Genomic DNA, 20976 nt, shown 5'->3' on the forward strand with positions numbered 1-20976 from the left:
CATATATCCAGGCCATTTGCCTATTTCAGCTATGCTAATGGCTTTAGAGACATTTGAAGTAAGCTACTAATTTGGTTAAAATAATGAAATTTATCAGCAATTTAAATAATTGTATAATTTATATACATATATAAATGTATATATAAAACCTCATTTGCTTTTGACAGTAAATATGTAAAGTACAAAATTTAATCTTTCAGAATTAAGAACCACTTATCTTACTAAAACTTTTAGCCTTTTGTTCCAAATACTTCTGTTGGTACAGGCTGGTGTATAGAGCTGATATTTTCCTTCAAAGGAATCATTAAGTATTTTCATCATATTTTATATAGTCCTAGAAACTTTTGTTTACAAATTATTGTTTCTTGAAAGATTTGTAATATTATTTTAAATGCCATCTAACATAAAAAGTTGAAAAGGAAAAATAACCAAGTTCTTTAAAAAATAAGGTTTTTCATCCTTATTCTATCACAGTTTCAGTGTGTGGGTGAAGCAGATTAAAACTGTATTTACTCAGTTTAAAGGATTGTATGCTTTACTAAGAAACTTTAAATATGATTCATTCTATAAAGTCACCAGATAGTTATGAATTCATTCTGAAATGGTGAAAAATATACTCAGCAAAAGTTATCTGACAATACCAAATTGTAGAGTTTCTCATCTTTATTACTACAAAAAGTACAATGAAAATAATACCAATGCAATATTATACAAACACATTGTACTAAAAAATCACTTTTAAGTTTAAACCTAATTTTGTAGTAATTTTACAAATGCCCTGTATTATTATATTGTGATGGTATATATTATTTTGCTATTTATATTAAAAAAGAAGAAAATAAAAATAGTAATTTAAAGCCATAGCATTCCCTTAGAGTCTTGCAAAAAGATGCATCTTTTTCATCCCTCTACATTTTTATAAATTTTTATGTCCTTTGCACATGGACAGTGTATTGTTACAAAATTTCATTTTTTCTGGGATTGATTACATGCAATTATTTTAGTATGGTTGTATGTTGGTAGTATTTAGGTTTTCCTTTTTTAGTGCTGTTTTTCAAAACAGGTTTAATTTTGAAAAATTGAGAGGATTGCGAGAGAGAGCGGAGACAGTTGGACCATGCCCGTCTTCATCTGCAATTAAAACTCATGTATGAGAACATCTTGCATAATAATTCGACATGAACACACACACACACACACACACACACAGAATTGAAGGATGGAAGGGACTTTAAGTGGTCATTCAATCCAGTACTTGAATACATATTTATAAACATAAAACACATTTGTGCTCTCTGTAGGCTCTAGCCTGGGTACTTCAGCTTTGGAATGCACACTCACTAGGATTAGAGTTGAGCTGGACCACCCACAAAAGCAAGGCCACCCAAGGGAAAATTCAAGACCTGGGCAAGCAGAGCTGCCAGGCTTGTCCCGTGAGAACAGCTGGCTGTCCTAGCACCTGCTGCTCAATTCCAGACAGCTGGGGTGAAGGCTGCGTGGGCCCAGCTGCTTTTCGGATGGGCACACACAAAGACCACTGCCGCTTGGGCATCTGTCAACTCTTGCTATATTTGGTGGAGAAAGTTTGGCAGGGAGTTGTGTGGTCTACCAACTAAAATTTAGGCTGATTAGTCACAAACCAGAATCATAAAATCATAGGGCTGGAAGGAATCTCCAGTGAAGGAGGTCTGAAACTTTGGTGTGAATTAGAATAACATTGGAATCTTTCTGAAAAGGCTGATTCCAGACCCTGTACCTTAGAGTTTCATTCAGTGAATCTGTAACTTGCAGTTTTTAGTAAGCCCCTGAGGTAAATGTAGATAATCTATTTATTTAATATAGATGAATCAAGGTTTTCGGTCTAAGAGTTCAAAGACATATCAGCTTATTACTAATCCCTCAGTTGAGATCTCTGTTAAAAATAAATATTTCCAGACCTTATGATTGACTCAAAAGTTAGGAGGTGTGTGAATCTACCTGAAATTGGGATTTACTAATTGCTAAATAGGTAAATATATGGGGATCATCAAAAATGTCAGTTTTTATATTTCTTAACAGTTAAAGGAAGGGTATGTGTCTTACCAATAAAGGGAAAAAAATGCACATAGAGAATCCTGTATTTTTCCTCTGAAATCTAAACTAACAGCCTGATGAAATTGTAGGGATAAAGGTGTCAACTTGATGTATACGTCTTTAAATTCTTTTTTCTCTCAATCCTTAAAGCAAAGCTTTAAGGATTTGAAATGGAAACATACTCTCATAACATAATTTAAAATGTGGCAAATTAGACTACTCTATTTAGGAAATTGATATTTCTGTGTGGCCCAAAGGGCAACATGCACATCTTGCACTAGTTTCTCCAGTGAGGAAAGGAGAGCAGCTTTGATGTCCAATGTCATATTCAGAAGGCATATGTCTGAGCATGAGTCATTCTGGGAAACTGTGTTTGTAGGCTCTTCTCTTCTGTCCGGGGTTTCTCCCAGGCCTGTAGGGTGTCTGGGGCCCAACTAAAACTATATTTTTTTAGAGAAGAGGTTCATGGCTTTCACTGGAATCTTAAAAAGTGAAGAAGTAAGACCCACTTTATCAAATGCGATGGTTACTGAGCTTTGTAATCACCTAATATGTACCATATTTTTTCAAGCAGAAATGAGGAAAAGCTATACATAACTTTCATCTTAGTAAATATAAATAAATCCAAAGAAGAGTGGGTGAAAATTTTCAAACTTTAACATTTTTTTTTTTCTGTCAGGCAAGTAAAATAACTCAGTCATTTCAAGATACTTTTTAGGTTATTAACTATTTTAAATGCAGCTTGATACTTTGGATTTGAAAGCTTGTGTAGCTCGCTGGTAAGTTCCGTCACCTAAATTTCACCATAATGTTATACTATGTATTTGCCTCTTTTATTACTTTGATGTAGTTGAAACCTATCTATTCTTTCATCTAATAATATGTGTTACCCCCACATACATACATATAAACACACACACACACAGGCATGAGCATGCATACACATACATTTTGAAGATTCTATTTCTTCTTACTCTCCTTTTCTTATTGCTATGCTAGAATTTTTTCTGGTTCTTGCTTTGGGAAGAATGGTAGAATACTCATAGAAGCCCTGGAATCAGGCAGGTCTGAACTGGATTTTAAAATGTTCCTGCCACCTATTTTTCTGTAGCCCTTGAGGGAAGATTGTGCGTTTGTGGACACAGAAGTGTCATTGGAGAGAGAGAGATAAAAAGGGAGAATTTCTCCAGAATTGAAGCCCATTTATGAATGTTATGCCTTTGCTGAATATCCCAGAATATACATATGTAGAGTCATTAGTGAGAAATTATTTTGAAATTCTTGACATATTCTTTTTGATCCTGAAATCAGAACCTGAATATTTGCATGTTGTTTTTAAAACATTTTTCAGTTTATCAAAAATCATTGAAAATATAGGTCATTTCCAACCAACTTTTCCTCCCAATTCTACCATATGATTGATATATATATGGGGTGCCAAAAAAATTAAAAAAAAATACATGTGACTTGTAGTCATCTTTTGTTATCTATATATATTATTACAATTTTAATACAGTGTTTTCCTTTCTTAAAATGTGTACACATTTTCTTGCTATATATATTCTATTCATTTATTGATGGTCACCCAGGTTACTTCCAGTAATACCACTTCTGGGTGTTTCTCTGAAGAAATACAAAACACTACTTCGAAGGTATGTTTTGTTCCTCATGTTCATTGCAGCATTACTTACAATAGCCAAGATACAGAAGCAAGGTGACCATCATAGATGAATGGATAAAGAAGAAGTACTACATATATACAATGGAACATTACTCAGCCATAATAAAGACTGAAGTCTTGCATCTAACCACATGGATGGACCTAGACGATATTGTGCTGAGTAACATAAGTCAGACAGAGTCAGACAAATACCATCTGGTTTCACTTATATGTGGAATCTAAAGAACAAAATAAATGTACAAACAAAATAGAAGCAAACTCATAGATACAGAGAACATTTTGATGGGTGCCAGATGGGAGGGGGGTTGGGAGGATGGGAGAAAAGGGGGAAATGATTAAGAAGTACAAATCCATAGTTACAAAATAGTCATGGGGATGTAAATTATACATAGGTTAAATAGTCAATACTATTGTAATAATTATGCATGGTGTCAGATGGGTACTAGATTTATTAGGGTGATCACCTCATAAGTTATATAAATGTCTAATCACTATGTTGTATTCACGAAACTAATATTATATTGTATGGCAACTATAATTGGAAAATAAAATATTATCTTATAAAAAGACAGGGTCTTAGTCCTTATCTAATTTGTAGTTTGAAACGAAGAGAAACAATACTCTTATAATTTTACAACTAAATATAAAATTATAACTATTATAAGTTTTATAGAAGACAGGTTATAAGAGAGTAAACAATGAGAGAAGGGGATAGTAGATACTGGCCTATTTAGAAAGGCTTCTTTGAGGAAATGAGTTAACCGAATGAATGAGGCTGGTGTTTTATGCAAAGAAGATGGGCAGGGATGATGACCAGGAGGGTCATGGATCAAAATGAAGTGGAGAAGGAAGAAAGCTAACACTCTACACACGAAATCATTACCTTAAGACCCGTGGGGATCCATTGGAGAGTTTAACAGAAGGGGCCACAAGGTACATGTTTTGAAGAGATACTTGGTGCATTTATGATCTTGGGCTAGTCATCTAACCTTTCTGAGAATCATTTCTCTTGGTATTTATAACAGACATACTAATACTACTTTGTTGTGTTATTGAAGGCACTTAGGATAATAGATGTAAATAATGTGTAATATCTAATAGGCTCAGAATAAATTAGTTCCTTACATTGGTTAATATTGGGTTGTTATAAGGATTGAATAGAATCACAAATGTTATGCTCCTGAAAATTGTAAATTTTACATATTATATATATATTTTATATATATATAAATTTTATATATATATATTGAAAATTGTAAATTTTCAATATATATATAACATATTACATATATATTAAATATATATTACATATATATTACGTGTGTGTATATATACATATAGATACACACACACATATATATATACATATATATACACACACACATATAGATACACACACACACACACACACACACACACACACACACACACATATATATTTCTTTCTCCCTTCTCTTCCTGCATAGCATATTGGAAAAAGTATAACACTTTGAGTCAGACAAACAAAGAAAGAAGCAAACAGAACTTGAGTTAGAGTTCTGATTATGACTTACCTTAGGAAACTCCCTAAGCGTTAGTTCCTTCTCTCTAAAACTTGCAATAATGATACCTGTCATACCTGCTTTAGAATCTTTAAGTGTCTTAAGTAAGATAGTGTATCTGAAAATTCCCATGACCTGAGAAAATTTATAGAAATATGTTGTTTTTTATTTTTACCTCCTTTTGATATTGGCAACTATTTCAGCCTAACTCTGACAGTAAGGCCATCAATCTTTATGATTTTTCCCCCACTCTCATTACTTACAAAATCATCAAAGAATAGATTTTGCTCTCTTGGTGAAAGTTTCCCACACCTGGGTAAATGTGTCAAACTGTCACCTTTGCATATCACCTCTGACCATTTATGGCTGGTAGTGAAAATAAATCTTTTTTGTGTATGTGTGTGCCTGAATGTCCATCAGGAGACACCATAAGTTTTATTTTCCCCAGTTTATGTGCTAAAGTGAATCAGACATAAATCCTTATTTTATCTCTTTTCTTGAATTTCTGACCTTTTCTCTGAACTGATTTAATCTCTTTCTCAATTGAGTTATGGAAGAGGATTAATCCTTTTACCTCGGAGCCTAACCTCTCTCTAGTTTGATTTCTGCATTATTTTTTCAGATGTTCTTTTAATTTTTATTTTAGATAAAACCTTAACATGGCTATAGTGTATCTCATTTACTTGAGGAATAATTTGTGTTTTAAGTTTATTAATCCCTTGGATTTTACTTTATCTCCTTACCTGAGGCATTTATTTTTTCATGAAGAATTTAAGAAAATATGTAGATACATCAGATTTTTGTAATTGTTCAAATGATCTTGTAACGAAGGAAAGATGTCAACATGTTTGTGTTAGAATTCAAATCATGATGAAGATATGTCATCTCAATAACTACTAAAGTAGAAAGCGTCATGCCGGGTAGGGTTTCAGAAATGTGAAAAACAAAATGTACTACAGCAGAGTTCTGTTTTGATTTATTTTGCACTCACTTTCCTTGAAGTCCTACTACCCAAATAAAAACAAAATTTGGTAAAGTGTGATATAACCTTCAGAACAGAAAAACATGTAGAAACCTCCTGTTGTATTTGAGGTTATAATAGAAGAAACAGAGTCCTTGCTATATTATTTGATTTTTTTTTTGTTTTTGCTAGAAAATGTTAACTTAGAGAGTCACTGTCATTTGCATTGTTAATACACAGCAGGATGCTGTGTACATTCATTAAACACTTTGCCTGGAGGGGAGACTCCTGAACACAGTATTAGAGAGCCAGAAATTGTCTTCAGTAAAGACAATTAAAGAAGATGAGTGAAATACATGAGTTTCCTAAAAACTCATGAGAACTACTGAAAGCTATTACTCTTTGCCACCTTTTCATGCTACGTGCTTGTTACTTCGGGGGTGTGTAGCGAAGACAGTAACATCTTGGTTTATAATACTGCAGTCAATAGGCATTAAATTCAGAGTAGCATTGACCTGTTTGATTCCAATGAGTAAAGTTTTTTTTCTTATTGTATTGATGGGAGACAACTAACTAGGAAGCCTGGGATCCCTCTTTTCACTGGAATAGAGAATAAGGATTTCACTGGTCGTAGAAGTCAAAATTGGAGTTGGCCCCTTTCTCCCTCTTTAGCTGCCTATTCCTCACTGTTACAATTGCTTCCAATTGTACAAACAAACAAACAAAAAAAAAAAAAGAAAAAAAGCTAACATTTAAACATTTTGTTTTGTACCAGACACCATGCTATGTTTTACATTAACCTAATAATAATTTGTTAAGATTGATAGCATTACTTTCATTTGTATTAATAGGAACTCCCTGGAATTATGGAGTTCAAATAAATACATTTCTGAGAATCACACAGTTAGGAAATGGTGGAGCTGGAAATCAAACCTAGGTCTTGGGTGCCAGGAAAATTAAATTGAGGCAAGAATGACATAATGGGTCAAAGGAAGCCATCAATAACTAAAATAGCAAATAAGAAAGAGACTTAGAGGCTGACTGTTCTGGAAAACAAAATAAAATAAAACAAAATAATAAAACCTTGAATCTTTAATGTGGTATAGGAATTTCATTTCTATAATAGGTCTATTTATTTTCTATAATAATAGAAGGAGTCAATGAAGAGCAATAAAAAGATATTAGAGAAATACAGAATGATGTATTTAGAAATAGTATGCCACACAGCAATGCCTTATCATGGGAGGCCATAGAATCTCCTGTATCGAAGTTTATAAAGGAAATAGAAGACAGTTCTCTGGGTTTGAAATTCACGTTGAGATAAGGAACCTTACTGTTCTATGATTCCCTCATTGAAAGACAGTTGAGGGAAGGGTCAAACAAGCCTTGCAAAGGCAGCTAAATGGACTAGAATTTTTTGTCTTTGATATAAAACTGTGGACATGGTAAAATTTGTAATGAGGAATTAATTAAGGCTAAAAATAGTGACATACAGTGGCAAAAGAAAGGCACCAGGAACTAAAATAGGAGCTTAGAGGCTAACCACACTGGCCTGAATATCGGTGAGAACTTGAGAACCCTCCAAAATACAATAAAGAGCGGCCCCACCATAGGGCTGTGTAAGCTGTTCCATGGATGAAAGCCATGCTACATGAACTCTGTTCCATAAATGGAAATTGGGACTTGGACTGGCTCCCCTGCCTCCCATTAGATAGATGGAATATTGGCACTTTTGGTACAAAGTAGAGGTATATTTAAGAAATATCTTCTTTAAGAAATGGAAATTAGTAAGACAGTCAACAATTTTAAAGGAATACGTTCATTTAATAGAACTATTTCTGGGGACATTTGATGCAAGCTTTTGAGAAATTTAAATGCTAGTCACTTTGTTTTAGTCATTAACCTAGACTGATCTAAGTTTCATCTACCAGAAATCTAAGATCTCTTAGAAATCCACTTATGTTTTCATCAAGGTTTTCAAATGGCCTTTAGATTTATAGAAATGTTTGATTCCAGCAACTAATGACTTTTTACTTGCAATATTTGGAAATCTCCAAGAGAAGCTCCCCATTACAAAAAGAATATTACCAAGACACAGAAGGTGTTTGTTTCAGGTAGGGCTTTGTTCCCTAATTTGGACAAGTGGTAACAGTAAATTACGTTATCTCTTGGGACTAATTTCCTCATCTACGAAAAAGTGAGAGTGCATTATTAGATGATCTCTGAGATATGTTATTATCTTGAAGATTTTATAAAATTCTCAGCTATTATTCATCGGTTGAAAGTCAATGACTTGCCTAGGTAAGTTTTCTGTTTGATGAAAAGAGTATTGTCATTACCAAGAATATTAAAATCATTTTTCAAATTCTTATATCATAAATTTGAATAGCAGTTTCCCAGTATTAATTGGTGGCTCACAGTGAGTTCCAAAGGACAGAACTTGCAACTGTCACAAGATAGATAGCGTTGGCATATTCAACCAACAGCTCTGTTCATACTTATGTCTTTGCAAATTCCACATCAGATACCTCTGTGTAATATTTCTATAGAGAGAAATTACAGAGAGAAAATCATTGCTAATGTTTCATTGGAATGAGTGTTACTAGCTGCATAAACACTGTGTGGTCAATAATTTCTGTCCCAGCTGAAAAATAAATTGAGAGACTGCACTGAGCAGGTGATTGTGCTTACCGTGCTCATGTAAACAAGCATCAACTGATTTTTCCTATTCCATCTATGGCACTCGTTATCAAAATGGCTGTACCTTGTTAATACCTGGTGCAGTTAAAAAATAAAAATAAAAAATGCTTATCTCCCAGTCTGTGTTCCATACAAATCAAATCTGAATTTCTAGGTGTAGGGTCTAAGCATTTTTTTTTTTAAGAATTCCACACATGATTCCAATGTATAGAGTTGTTTTAAAACCATTATTCCTCGTACCTGAATTGCTTTACACAGCAAGTTAGCATTATTTCCAGGGAAGATTTTACTTTTTAAATAAAATTTGTTTGTCTGTTCTTTTTTGTTTTCAAATTGAGAATTCACAATGTTCTTTATGTCTAGAAGTGTTTGAAACAGAAAAAGATAAAGAACAAATACTTGTTCTTCAGAGTAAGTTGTAATTCAAATTGAGTACCCTTGAAAACCAAACGAGGAAAAAATAGTCCCAAAAGAAGAAAAGTTAAACTGAAGTAGGAAAAAGGAAATAGTTGTGAGCTAGGAGAGAGGACTCAACTCAGAGGTTTGATTGGAAAAACTATATTAGGATCTTCAAAGGATTTTATTAGAGAAACTATTCAGAAAGAATTATTGGAAGAATTAAACATTTTGAGAATTAAACAAAAGGCAAGAAATATAATAGAAATAGTTGGCAATTATAAAATTAAATTACTGATCATTCAAATGAAGAAAAGGACTTTATAAGATGACTCTAGGGAGACACAAAGGTGATATCAGAAAAACAGTAGTATTTAAAACCACATTGGTCAACTCAGCAGCCATATACTCTTCCTTTCATGTATAATTAACTCATAAGTAACATACAATAACTACATAAAACATAAGCAACACCCATTTGCCTTATTAACATTTCATTGGTCATTGTAAGGTCAGTAAGGTCAGAGGAATTTCACACATTGAATTGCAAATGCACTTGAGGGCAAGAATCATTTTACTTATGTGTTATGTATGTTTCATGGAATTTGGCACATCAGAAGTTGTAAAAACACTCTCTCTAACTGCCTCTTACTGGTTTACCCCATTAGAAGTGATTCTGTTCCTGTTTCAAGTAATGGGTCTTTTTCCTTCAAAATTGTATATTTTCTATCATCCTTTAATTTTTTATTTTTTTCTCAGACAGAATGCTCAAAAGCATGAAGCAATTTATGTAGTGCTAATGCACTCACTGCATACTTCCCTTCTGGCCTGTCAATTGGGCAGTGCACCCTCAGGGGAGCAAGAACAGAGTAGAAAAATATTCTCCCTTTCCCATTTCCCTTCATCAAGTGCGTCCCTTCCTATGCATATAACAATCAGCAAAGAGGATTACATAACCATGTATTAGGTTGGTGCAAAAGTTATTGCGGTTTCTGCAATTATTTTTAACATTTTAAACTGCAATTACTCTTGCACCAACCTAATAAATGGAGGAGGGCCAATAGCTGCGGTCTTTAAACAGGGACAACCCAATCTGGGAGAGCTTCAAAGTACCAGGATCTTCAAAAATAAAAAAGTGTTTGCTCCTGTAATATGTGACTCTTAAGACAGTGTTTTAAAATAAATGATATTTGATTCATATGCCGGCCTCTTGACATAGAGGGCATGTTTTATTATGTCCATTTCGTAGGTTTGAAACTGGAACTTAGACAGGTGAAGAAAACTCTTGAAATAGTAATTGTAGAGTGAGGCCTCCGTTCCAGTGTCAGATTCTTGTTGTCTATTTCTTTCACCGTGTCGTGCTGTGCAGCAATCTTGGAATCCCACAAAAACAGTCAGCAGGAATTAAGGTAAACCTATTAGACTCTCTGTCTATTAATCTATTGGTGTGTTTACGAGCTTGATGGTGGTTAGAACCTAGCCAAATTTTACAAACAAGAATTACTAAATTTTTAGAGATTATGGCACTCTGTGAAGGAAGGATTAGAAAAGAAGATTTAAAATATACTCTGATGAATAGATCTTCCTGTGGTAGCACTGCATTCCAAATGTGTGAAAAAGACAGGGAAAAACATGAACTGCAATAAATTATGGCTAAAGTGAGTTAGCTTATTAACTTCCTTTCTTCGTTTCCTGGCAACTGGCAGCTAGCAGTTCTTAGAAGCTTTCGAAACCCGGAATGATAGGCATCCTCAAGTTCAAAGACTCCCTTGAACCTTTTGGACCTACAACTGCAGCTAGAAGTCCTGTTGAAACAGGCTTCCCTGGGTAATTTCCAACACAGTTGGATACACAGCACTGTTCGAACTAGCTCCATCAAGGTTGTACATCACTGACATTCTGTTCTCAGCTTGATTTGGAAGAACACAGCCTGCCTGTGAGACTTGCCTGGGGCGTGTACACCTGGTATTTCTCACCTGAGTCACCTGACCCCGGTCACTACATCGTGCTAATGGGCCTTCCCTTACTGACACAGGTGTCGGGTACTGATGGGTGTGTCTCAACATAATTAGAAAACACATCTTCTGTGCAGGCAGCTTGGAGGGTACTTTTTCCTTATGGAAGGAAAGCTTTGCTACCTTTCTTAAAAATCCAAATCTTAAAGGATGTGTTTATGAGTGAGTTCTCTAGAGATAGACTGTTACCACTGATATTACATCATGTATGTTAAAGATCCGTATGCTCACAATAATTGGCTAAGTAGACCCATGTTCAGGGAGGGAGAAAAACTCTGCTCAAAAATAAAAGATGTCATAATCTTTTCTCGATTGGTTCTAGTGAACTGTCCAAGTTAGCACTGTTCAAATGGATATTAGTCCTTTTGATTTTTAGAGATGGAGGTGGGTATGCTGAGCAGGAATGATCACATCTGAAAGATGAAAAACTTCTAAAAAAATTTAACTTTTGGCCTAGGTGCTATGAAAAATAGCAGATAATTTTGTAAGCAAGTTGTAGTGATGCTCTTCAAACTACAAAATCAGTGACTTAACAACTTGCTCAGAAAACTCATCTGTACCCAGCAGGACTCTGGTTTTAGAATCCAATTGTTTAGAATATTTCATTAGATTTCACATACAGATCATTCCTTGCATGAGGGTTTACCTAAAGACGGGGATCTAAAAGATGTCATACCACAGGAACACTGGCTCTTACTGAAAACGGGTCCAAAGAATGGATATAAGAGACAGTAGTCTTTGGTCCCACGAGAGTGTTCATCCCAATGAATCTCAGGTCAAGGACCCTTCTGGAAAGAGACTGCAGAAAAAGTGTCCAATTGCTCCAATGTCTGACTTTTCCTTAGTTAGATTCAGTCCCTAGGACAAAGTCTTGCCCTTTATGTCCACGTGTGATCCCAAATGATGTACTCCTGGTTTATGCTCACAAGGGGTCCCTCTCTTCATTTAATAGAAGTAAGCAAATGCTTTAAAGAGTGTAAGGCATAAAGTGGCTTGAACATGGATTTAGGGTATTTACAAATTCCTCTACTTTAGAAATGGTAGAGGAATATGAAATACCTTACAGGAATTATACGATGCCGTATCACCTTCTTAAAAACTAGATGATTTGATATGCTGACATCTAGTTTTGATATGCTGGCATTTCTTCAAAGGCTGGCAAACACACGTCCAGTGTTGTTTCCCTGTGAGAAGTGTCCCCTAATGTGTGTGTGTATATATACATATATATGTGTGTGTGTGTGTGTGTGTGTGTGTGTGTGTGTGTGTGTGTGTAATGTGTGTATATATATATACTTGTTTTAGTAGATTTGGCCTATTTACTATGATAGTTTTCCTTCTGTCAAAATTACTTATTAAAATTTTATTAAAAAATAATGCAACATACTTGTTGGAGCTACAAAAATGCAATATTATTTTATGATTCCTATATTAAGATGCTTACATTTAGTTTGCCAAGTAGTATGAAAGATCACTTGTTCTTGTGTGTTTTATAATTCACTCTAACACACGTGGCCTGAAGTTTGGAGCCAAATATTTTTTTATTCCTTACTGTTAATTCATTTGCAATTCTGGACCTCCAACTTAGGTGAAACTACTTACTTGTTTCTCAGAATCTTCCAGTTTTGTAAAAGATCATGGGGAAGACTGACAAAACTAACTTATACATATTAATGAACACTGTAATAAATATTTCTTTTCTGCATTAATATATTAAATTCTAATGTAATTGTTGACTACCATTCTTCTTACAATGTTTTCATGAGAATTAAAAGAAAATCCACCCATTTTGATTCTTCAATGAAAGGTATATTTCTCTCTGGGCATAAAATGAATTAGCTCAATTCATTTCTTGAATTATTTGGCCAGGCTTTCCCAGGCTAACGTATATAAAATCAACCTCTCTCTCTCCCCACCTGCCTCCCCCCCACACATTTTCTATTCTTGTGCTTTTATTCCTTCTTAGGAATTTAATATCTAACATAGTAAATATTTAATATTTTCTTTAGTTATTATCTATTTTTTTCCCATTAGAATGCAAGCTCCATGAGGGCAGGGGGTTTGTCTTTTTTAAATTGTTGTACCCAGTACCTAGAATATGCCTGGTACGTTATAGATGCTCCATAAACATTTGTTGAATGAATATGTAACTGTTTCCAGAACCTGAATCTATTAGTCAATGGCACAAACTCTTTATAAATTTTGGGTTTATGTATCTAGACGGAGTCATTGTAGCTCTGATAAAAATGGCAGAAAAAGATTTGTTTACTCTATTAAGGAATCAATAAAATGTAATGTAATGATCAGTTTCTATGTTTCTATGTTTCTTGTTTCCTGTTTTCTATGTTTTTCAGGACAAACATAGATTGGAAGTTGAACCTTCCTTTAAAGGAAAAGAATAGGCATGTCTACTTTGTATCTAGATTTAAAATGAGGTATATATTATCACAACTTTCTTCTTTCTAAATTGAGCCTTTTCATGAATATAAACTATATGGTTAAAAGTCATAATAAAAAATATTTCTAGCACTTACAATTGACATCTGCATTTTTTTTTTCATTAAGCCATAACCAAATAATGTTCAGGGAAATTAAAAAAAAAATATATGTGTGTGTGTGTGTGTCTGTGTGTGTATGTGTGTGTGTAGTGTTTAAATACTTCAAGGAGTACAATAACTGTTTCAAAAATTTTAAGGTAAACTTATTTAAATATCAAAGGAAGAAATCTTTAGGTATGTGTTTATTCAGACTTAACTTACAAGACAAATCTGTGAGCCTCTTTGATTAAAACAAAGTAAGGACTGTAAATGAAGGCTGATTAAAACACTGAATTACACAGAATTGGATCCTGCTCCATTATGAAACAAAATCCTGGTAATCGAATCAAAATCATAACACAGACAGCAAATAAAGCTAGAATATGTGCTGAAGTCAGATTTAGAATTAAAATGTTTCCCTGCTGCAGTTTGTTTTAATAAGTAGAATTTAGGAAACTAAGAAAATAGCATCACTATTTACAATGAATTTGCTTGACATTCCCAAGGTCTTCATATGCATTTGCAGTAGTTTTGGCACAATTTGGAGTTTCTCAAATAAACACAGAGCCATTCTTTTGAGACACCTTCTATCCTGTAAGGGCAATTTTTCACCTAACGGTGGTAGGGAGTTCACAGCTGCTTTCTTCATAAAGAGTCTGTCATTACCGAATTTGGAAAAAACTGAAAACTATCACTAAATTTAAGTTAATGGCCTCAGTACACATTCCCCAATAAGCTGAGAGCAATTTTTATTTCCCTTATGGATCTACTTACTATAATTGTGGACTTATGTCTTGGTAATAATTAAGTGAGAAAGCTGAGTGTATACTTGATTCAAGTAGGAACTAGGTAAGGAAGTTCCTCCCAGAGGTGATAAATCCATACTTGCCTCATCAACCCGAATCTCTCTCTTGTTACATGTCAGTATAAAAAATATGACTAACCGATTTACAAACTGATTTTGGAAGCAAGAGAGTCTCTGTATCTTAGAATAAAGTTTTCTTGATGCAAAAATCATACCAAAAAGTAAAAGTATGGGTCAAATGCATTTTTTACATATTAAGACACTATTCACCTAAGTGTGATACCATTAAATGTATTCAGAATGAATCCTAAATAACAATATTTACTTTTATATTTTCAGTTTCAACTTAAACTGTGCTTTATTTTGATACTATTTAAAGTAATATTGTTAAATAAAGGAATTTGCATGCAATTATGACTGATTATAATTAATATTAAATTTCTATTGTACATGTACATGAATGATTTTTAACTCTTTTGTCCTTGTATGGTACATCACAGCACTACTGTTCTCAGAAGTAAACACGTAACACCCTAAGAACAGCATTTTTTTTTTTCTGCCTTCATTTTGCATTATATAAAACAAAGTCATCATTTTTTTTTGCAGTGTTTCTCTGCTTTTATCTTCCTGTTTTCTTCTGATTATATTTCTTAGTATTCCAAAGTTCAGAATGAAACAATTTCCATGAAGATTGCTCTAAGAAGACTGTCCAGGCATTCTTAACTTTTGTATCCCTACAGTTGTAGTCTAAGACATTATAATAATCAATGTGTGTTTCCCTTGGGGGAAACATTAATTTCTATAGCCAGCTTTGTAGGTTTTACATAATTCTTTATGTCATGTAATTGTTATTCTCATCCCTAGGACAATATTGAACTAAACCTTTTCTGCCTCTAGGATTGGGAATCTTTCAGTCACACTGATTACAGAGCCCTGTATAATGTGAAAGTGGCACATATCATATGCAGATTTTGTAAGATAATGGACAGGTTTTCAAATTTATTATTGTGCTTCTGTTGGCATTAAACGTTTTCTAAGTATATTTTTCTCTGATGAAAAAAACCAAAAACCAGCATTTGTTTTAATCTAAATAAATCATTTTCAAATTGATAGCTTATAAAGATATATGAAACACATGGTTGTTCTCATTTACTATTTTTAGATAAAGGCTCACACAAACCTTTGCTATTAAATAACTCAGATTGTTGTCAACGTCACCTACATCTTCTCTACATGTCTGATTGTCCTATTAGTTGTCCCAATATTTGCTGTCCTATAATAGCAACTATTATCTATATATAAATTGATAGCAAGGAATAAAAGGATTTAGGAAGTTGTTTCCTATAGCAAAAACAGAGCTTCTAAGTTGTCTTTCCTACTCCCCTTTCAGAACTCCAGTATCTAGCAAAAAACTGTGTGCAAACTAAGTTCCCAAATATATTACATATATAAATATATGTGATGTATACATATATGGCAACAAATTAATGAATTAAGAACTAACATTTTCTGATGTCACTTGATCAGTATTTTTCAGGCACATAGTAAAAATATATATCTTTCTAATGTTAAGTTGCAATACCACAGGAGGTCCTGATAAAATATCAGTATGAACAAAGGAATGAACAAATACACTTTGAGGTTAGAAAATTTATATATTCCTAATTTTCTAAATATTTTTCTTTGAGTAAAAGCTTTGACATGTTGGGAGTAATTTTTCCCCCTTCAAGTGCTATTGTAAGCTCATGTTTTCTTTGACTCTGATAAACTATTTTGGGATCATTATTTTGCAGCTGCAAAGGAAAGTGATTTCAGCAGCATTCCATTTTTTATGGTGTCCAGGGATGTAGTCAATGGGGAATTACACATGCTTTCATATCAAGGATCTGATTTGTGGACTAAAGAGGAGAGACCTTAGAGAGGAAAGGGTACAGTACTTGCTCATGCATTATTTAAAAACCTTTGTTAGTGCTTTTGATATCAGGAACTGAGAGAGGGGGGAAAATACCTTCATCTCTAGTACATAACGAATCCATCCCTTAATAGACTGGACATGCACAATAAAACACAATTGTGGTTTACTTACATAAATCAGCTGACTTTACCCAGGCAGCTTTGTATGCATGCAAGAATGAGATGGGCTCTTGGGAATTAGAGATGCACTCATAAGTATGAGAGTTTGCAAATTTTCCCAACTGCAGTAGGACTTTATTTCATTGCATGTTGGGTTCTAATAAAAGTATCCCCACTGTGTCCAATTCTGTACTGTTTCCTGCCATAAAACTCCTACATGTGTCGCAGGAAATTTCAAGAGAAGAAGCCCCTAGAGAAGAAGGAGTCAATTTAATAACGTATCTACAGCTCAGTATTAAGAAGACACGCACCCGAACTTCCACACTTTCCGAAACCACAGACACACCGCAACACAGCCCTTGTGACCTGGACGCAAACAGTAGAGCACACAGTGATGGATGATTTCATCCATCACATTTTTATCATTTTTGTTTGTAATACTCTAGGCAAGACCAGCATTAGAGATGTAGAGCCAGCAAACATTTATATGGCATGATTAGGAGATAAATTATCTCTTAACAATTGTTTGAACTTTCCATTTTAAATTCTTCCTAAAGTACCTTCATATAAGGCTTACAATTCAAACTGAGATTGTTAAATTTTTAGGATGCCATCACATTAGTTCATCCCCACCCACTGCGGCAACATTCAGTGTTTTGTTAGATGGAGATCAAGCAGAGAGGGCAAAATGAAGCAGTGGATTAGGCAAGTGTGGGTTCTCCTAGGAAAGAGACTGCACGGTGGGCTGCTCCTGCCCTGAAGGCTGCCCGTGATCGTGATAATATATAGGTTTCTGAATTTTACAGCAGGAACTAAATAGAAATGTGTTGGGACCAAACCTCATCATTGTTTCATCGTTGAATGATGAGTCCTGGATAGAGGCTTTTGTCAATGATAAATAACAGTTATTTTACTAATTTGGAGGAGAAAAAAAAATATATATATATAGCAATCTTTGAAATAACTATTTGGAGTCCATACTTAGCTTAGTCAACAATACCAGTTATTTCCACAGATTAATAAAGGTATTTACTCCTCTATTACTCTACTAAAACTATTTTTTAGAAGTTATTAATGGCCTGATAACTGACATATTTCATCACTTGTTTTTTCATTCCTTATTTTCTTTGACCCATACTTTTTGATATGCTCTAAAATCTTAAATTTCATGATACTTCCGTCTCTTTGTTCCTAAAAAGGGATAGAGAAGGACTTGACTCCAAAGTAATGATTAAGGGGAATCAAGGCCACAAGTCACTGCTCTGCTAGGAGTAAGAAGTCTTAGGGCTTACTGCTAAGAAAACAATTAGGCAATGGAATAAGAGAACAAATAAAGGAGAAGAACTTCCTGCAACATTTCTCAGAATATATACTTGCCCATTATTTGATGGACCTCAGAAGAATGTCCTTACTCTATGCACAACTCAAAATTAAAAGCATGTGGATTTCCTCAAGGTTCAACTTCTTACCCTGGTGGGAATGTACGAGTATTCTTCATTCTATGAAGAACCATAGAAAACGCTAGATGAATTATTTAAAATCTTTATTTTCTGGCATTTATAAACAGTGTTCCTGATGTTTTCGATAAGGATTAGTCTTCTTTTTCATGAAGTTTGGTTTTGAATTCAAAATGGGGGGATTTATATGATTCTGGAATACCTCCAAATTCACAAATTCTTCATTGCAGAGTTAAGGGCGTGAAAGGAAGTGTAAATATTTGGGGAGTAGCCTGAGTCATTCCAATAGAAATATTCCCCTTCTGGTATTTTGGCATGAACTGAAAATGCCCCAGGCCTGGGCCTTGACTTTTGATTCAAATGTGAAAGATTGAAAATAAATGTAACATATAGGAACATCTTAATCATCCCCCTGAGCCCTATATTTTCCATAAATACCCATTATAAAAGGGGAATTTCCTGATGCATATTAAATTAGTAGAGTGTAGTGTGGGAGTAAGGTCTGCCAGTAGGCTGGGGTGAGACAGAAAGTGAGGAAGAAACCATCTCACTACCACTACTTTCTAACTTAAGCAGGTAGGGAGCAAGGAGTGGTTCTTAGGTTAAGTGGGAATTCCCCAATTACTCCTATAGCTGAGTCTCTGACACCTAATAGTCTAAAATTCTAGAAGATAGGACCAGATTCTGCCTTTACTAATTGCATTTTCCTTTCTCAATTCTCTGTGAATGGTTCATGAACATTGTACTTTCCAAGTTACCTAATCTCGTTTTTAGTTGTTGTTGTATTTTTGTGTGATTTAAACTTTTAGGTATAACACATCTACAGAAAAGTGGTGAAATTTTATGTATTCGCCCATTTTACAACAGCCCAGATAAAATAGTCCATTAAGTGTACCAAAAGCGTTATTCTCATGCCCCCTCCAGTCAATGCCACCCCACCAAAGGTAACCTTTATCACTATTAATTTTACTTGTTTCTGAACTTCCTATAAATAGAATTGCATAGTATTTATTTATTTATTTATTTACTTACATATTTATGGGGTTTTTACTCAACATTATGTCTGTAAGGTTCAGCTATAATGTTGCATGTAGCAGTCATTCTTTCTCATCAGGGTGTAGTATTCTACTATGAACGTGTCAAAATTCACTTATCTCTTCTATTGTGGAGAACATGTTGACTGTTCCAGGTCTTTTTATATATTATTAATAAAGCTGCCTTACCCTCTGGTAACCACTAAACTATTGTCTGTGTCTATGAGTTTTTGTTTCTCATTTGTTTGTCTTGTTCTTTTGTTGTAAGGAGGGTGGGGGGAGAGAGATGAGGGTAAGGGGGATCAAATATATGGTGATGGAAGGAGAACTGATTTTGGGTGATGAACACACAATGGGATTTATAGATGATGTAATACAGAATTGTACACCTGAAATCTATGTAATTTCACTAACAATTGTCACCCCAATAAATTAAAAAAAGAAATAAAAAAAAATTGTAACTTCATAAAATAAATAAATAAATAAAATAAAGCTGCCACAAACATTCTTCTATAGTCTTTTTGCTGCCCACATGATCTTATTTTTTTTCAGTACATATCTGAGAGAAATTTCACAGGATAAGTGACAAGACTAGATAGTGCAAAGTGTTTTTCAGAGTGTTTGCACCATTTTACAATCCCATAGCAATATGTGAGAATCTGGTCTGCACCCTCATCAAAACTTGTGTGATTCAATCGTCCTGTTACATGTGACAGCAGTTTTTTTTTTCTTTTCTTTTTAGTTACTGCATAGTGTTCCACTGTGATTATTTCACAATTCATACATCCATTATATTACTGGAAGGCATGTGGCTCCTCAGCCAGAGCCCTTATTGCAGGCTGTGATGGTATTTCTCTATGGCTTTAAATGTCATTTCCCCGAGGATATGCTGTTGAACATCACTCTAACATCATTTTGCAAGCAGGAATGTCCTTAAAATACATAAGCATTATGTCCTCAAAGTTCATATGTTGAAGTCTTAGCCCTGGGTGCTTTAGAATGTATTTTACTTGAAAATAGAGGAGTTAAGATAAAATTAGGTGAGATTAGGGTGAGCTCTAAATCCAATACGATTGGCGTCTTTATAGAAAAGGGAACATTTGTGTACATACTGACATATACAGGGAGATCACCATGTGAACAGATACAGGGAGAAAGCTGCCATCCACACACCAAAGAGAAACGCCCTGGAGTAGATCCTTCCCTCACTGCCCTCAGAGAGAACCGACCCTCATAACATCTTCATTTCGGACTTCTAGCATCTATAAGGCAATAAATTTCTGTTGTTCTAAGGCACTCAATTTGTGGTACTTTATTAACAGCCACTCTAGGAAACTAATACAATCAGCAACTGGCCACTTACCACTCTTCCTTGGTCAATAATCCTCGTGATGTGATGTTGCCTGTTTCTTCTGGGGGAAACATCACGTATGTTGCAGCCTGAATGGCAGCATTACGTCTTCAGAATACATTTTGGAACTTGCTATTCCAGAAGGGAGTTGGCATGAGGATAAAATAGGATGGGTTGATCATCAGAGATTTTCATGTTGATGCATTTATGGAGCAGAAAGAAAAATGTTTGAGTTCAATTAGTCTCTTTGCTTAAACAAGTCTTGAGGTGATGTTCAGCCTTGTTTTCTGCTTTGCTAATTCTGAATATCCCAAAGGAATAGTTCATTTGGCCCAGATTGAAGGCTGCCTGC

This window comes from Rhinolophus hipposideros (assembly GCF_964194185.1).
Source record: "Rhinolophus hipposideros genome assembly, chromosome: 7".
NCBI classification, from domain to species: domain Eukaryota; kingdom Metazoa; phylum Chordata; class Mammalia; order Chiroptera; family Rhinolophidae; genus Rhinolophus; species Rhinolophus hipposideros.